At 34.9% G+C, this 3,742-nt stretch overlaps 1 long non-coding RNA gene across 1 annotated transcript; it reads right to left on the bottom strand.

Moving 5' to 3' along the window:
- Window positions 1-276: 276 nt before the first annotated feature.
- LOC116617867 lies at window positions 277-3,538 on the bottom strand. The gene is made up of 2 exons (XR_004295911.2): window positions 2,091-3,538; window positions 277-1,445 (listed from the first exon to the last, which is right to left on the bottom strand). It is a non-coding gene; the product is annotated as an uncharacterized LOC116617867 (long non-coding RNA).
- Window positions 3,539-3,742: the final 204 nt, after the last annotated feature.

Genomic DNA, 3,742 nt, shown 5'->3' with positions numbered 1-3,742 from the left:
AGTGGCCTGTTGTTGGTCTGCTTCAAAATGAATAAAATGGAGAAAAACAGATTGACTTTGGAAGCAAATTCTAAAAAAATACAGCTTAGTCATCACTGACAGTGCTTAACGCTTACTTTTAATTTCAAACCCAACCAGTTCATGAATCTATGTTTGGGTATATAGGAAACAGCAAATAATATCAATTGCATTAAACAAAGTCAACGGGGAGAGGGAAAAGGAGAAATTGACTCCACTTGAAAGGTTTGATAAAAGAATACAACAGTAATGCAAATATTTGGATTGAGCACTTTCTTGACATTTCACTTTTCCCATTATCTTAAGGTTGATATAAAACTGTTTTCTTTACAGATTTATTATTGAAAAAGCACAAGGTTATTGCTAGTGTTATATAATTTAAGTATCTGCCCTCAAAACCCCTTCCCTTCATAAAAGTTCTGGTAAAATACATTTGTATCAAAGCTGCATTCTGACAAGCTTTGTCGTTGTGAAGAACAAGTAATGGGTGTAACAGCATCAAAAAGATAGAATAGTATAGTTGGACACATTTTAGATGCCATACTGAAGTTTTCATGTACGACTTAGTGGTTTTTCCATGCCCATGGAAATTAAAATCCACAAATATACATAAAGAAATGCATTATATTTTGGTGCACCCACCATTCAGCATGGTGGCCTGCTGCTTCTTTTTTTCAGAAAAAGTCTGGATCCAGCCATTTTAACTACCAAATAAATGCAATAGGAAACAGACTGATTTGGAAAGCAAATCCTAAAAAGATCTATAAGTGAAAGTGCTAAATAAAAATTTCTTATTAAACCAAATCTGTTCATTTATATCTATTCATTAATATATAGTCAACAGGGAAAGAAAAAAAAAAGAAATAAATATGACTCTTATATAACAATGATATAACAATGATGCAATAGTTATATTCAGTACTTTCATATAACTAACCCTTTCCCCCTTTGACTCTTAGACTTGTCCCTCCTAGCCAGGACAGCAAACAAAATTGGAAACAGCCTTCCATTATCTAATAAAACACAATCAGGGGAATAGATAACAATGTTTTGCAGATTATATGAAGTGTAAGGAAGGCAAATTCTTTCTCTCTCTCTCTCTCTCTCTCTTGATACCTATACGGTATACGATTCAACATATATGAAAACGTTTTGAGAGACATAAACAGCTCATTTCTGTTGGCAAATCATCTCAAATGTACAGTTATTTCCACAAGGGGTAGAGGCAATTGAGTACAATTTGTTTCATGAGACTTTTATTACAGTTGTTTAAGGTCTAATCCCTCGCCCTTTCCTGGGACCATGGGTGTGGGGGTATCAAATCACTAGTGCATAAGAACTCCATACTCTTATCTTTAAGACATGTTTCTCAATTCTGCTGTCTTTTAGTCTTTAGCATTCAAATTCATCTTGCCCTCAGGTAGTCCCTGGTTGAAATAAAGAGTAAAAACAATAATTTATTATTTCTTTCAAAACTCTTCTTATCATCAAGCCATTAACAATAAACACATTAGATGCAAGATGCAAACAATATAAACAAAAACAATTTATTAGACAATAGGGGTTGCATTTTTTTATCCTTGGTATGAAAAATTTATCTTGTAAGTTGAAAAAAGTTGCTGTATCTTCACAGGACTACTGTAAATGACAATAATGTAAATGACTGATAAACCCCCCTTTCTTATAAACGCCTCCTATCTAATGAACGCCCCCCCCCCCTCGAACCATCGAAATTTAATAAACGCGACGGGCGTTTATTAGGTCATTAACGGCAAGTACAGTAAAGAACACAAGATATAAGAAAAATAAGAACGGTCTTCTTTAGCATTATATGACAAATGCAGGACGATATTTAGCCTTAATGAAATATCTCAACACGATCAAAAAATAGAGATAGAACGAAGAATGTCAAAAGGAGGTGTTACGCTCACATTACTTGTATATTATACTTAATTATTCGATTATTTGATTTTTATTTACGCACGCATTCTCAAAGCAAACAAACAGGACAACAAAAAAGCACAATAACTTAAATGTCACATTCTCGATACAATACGTCGTCTGAAACTCACCTTAGCAGTGGTTTCTTTGTCGCTTTCTGTTTGTCGCTTGTGGTTCTGCTCGACAGTGCTGAATAACGTATGCGCATGCGCTTGCTCTGGCGAAAACAAGCACAATCGTAGTGTTGAATAGTTCGATTAAAGGTACGAAAGGCTGACTTCAGTTGCTGTTTTGACTGTACAGAATTAAAACCATACTGTACAAAAGATGACAGATTTGTGTGATAATGAGGGAGTCATAAAGAAAATGATAGCCTTATGTTTGGTCTAGTCTTCTTAGCATTCGCCAAAATGTGACAGTTCGCCCGGTGAAATGCCGCCATTTCAAAACAAAAAGGCTGGTTTAACCGCGCGGTACTGGAACTAGTCTAGCGTTTTTCAGCACTGGACAGTCGCCTTTTTTTTTCAAGAATGAAAACCAAGTGTGTCATTACCCGAATTTTCCTCATATGAGCAGCGAAAATACTCTTCAAAAGATAAAATTTTACTAATGCAATATCTTTGAAGGTCGAGACCAGAATAAATATTTTATTCGGCGACAAACAAACACATTTATCGCGACTCTCTTGTTACCATTTCATATTTCACGGCATACTATAAAATCGCAAAATTGGCTTCATACAAGAGAACATAAGATAAGAAAGGGACATATATGTTATTTACCAGCTGGGAGGCCGAGGTCACGGTATTTCACGATACGGACCGACCCTGGGAAATAACATATTTATTTTTTTCCTCAATAGAATTTCCAACTTTGTTAACCTTACGGGCTTATGAGATAAGACGGCAGGGGTACGCTTGACTGAATGACTGTCGTCAAACGATTCCTTTGTTTCGTGCGCATATTGGCGGAACTGTAGAAGTTTCACGAAGAGATCTTGTTACTTATAAAGATCGGGTAACTAAGGTGACAAAACAAAAGCTCATTTCTCTTTTCCATCAGATTTTTGCGCGCAAGAAATCTTTGAGAAATAACCTTTTCTACTCTGTTCTAAAACTGATTATCCAGCTAAAGTTGGTCGTGCATAGGTTACATACCTGCATGGCTACGTCATACACGGATTCTGATAATGGACTTGCTTGCTTTAAAGCAAAACGATTAAAATCAAAACTGAATAAGACTGGGTAACAATTTTCAGCAAAGTAGGCTAAGCTGTTTCACATTTTGTTTTATTTTAAGCACAAACAAGTTTACCGATTTGGCACACAAAAGATTACTAAAAAAAAGGTTAATTAACTAAATTTTAATTCGTGCTGCGTCCATTGTTACTTTTAACAAAGCCTGTCTGCATAAAATTTATTCGCCGAAACTGATTGTTTATTTGTGTCGATACAAATACATTGGGCTCAACGTTGATTCAGACTTTACAGAGAACGGAAAGGGTGGGAATAATCAAACAAATAAAAAACAATCGCTTCTTATCTCTAAACAAGGAAATAATTTTGCTTATTTACTTTTTTTTAAGATGTTATTTGCTTGGATGATTTATGAGAATAACAAACTACGGGCCTCACGCGAAACTTCTTTCTACGGGAATGCTGAGGTTTTAGCTGTGTACAGAGAATAAAGAGGGTAAATAAAAAGGCACGTAATATTTTGTAATTTGCCATTTTGTTATCATAAGATTAACATTTTTTGGACTAATAATATTAAAATTTGTGTA

The sequence above is a fragment of the Nematostella vectensis genome, chromosome 4, assembly GCF_932526225.1.
Source record: "Nematostella vectensis chromosome 4, jaNemVect1.1, whole genome shotgun sequence".
Lineage (NCBI taxonomy): Eukaryota > Metazoa > Cnidaria > Anthozoa > Actiniaria > Edwardsiidae > Nematostella > Nematostella vectensis.
The sequence above is the reverse complement of the archived record's forward strand: the minus strand, read 5'-3'. Positions and strand labels throughout refer to the sequence as shown.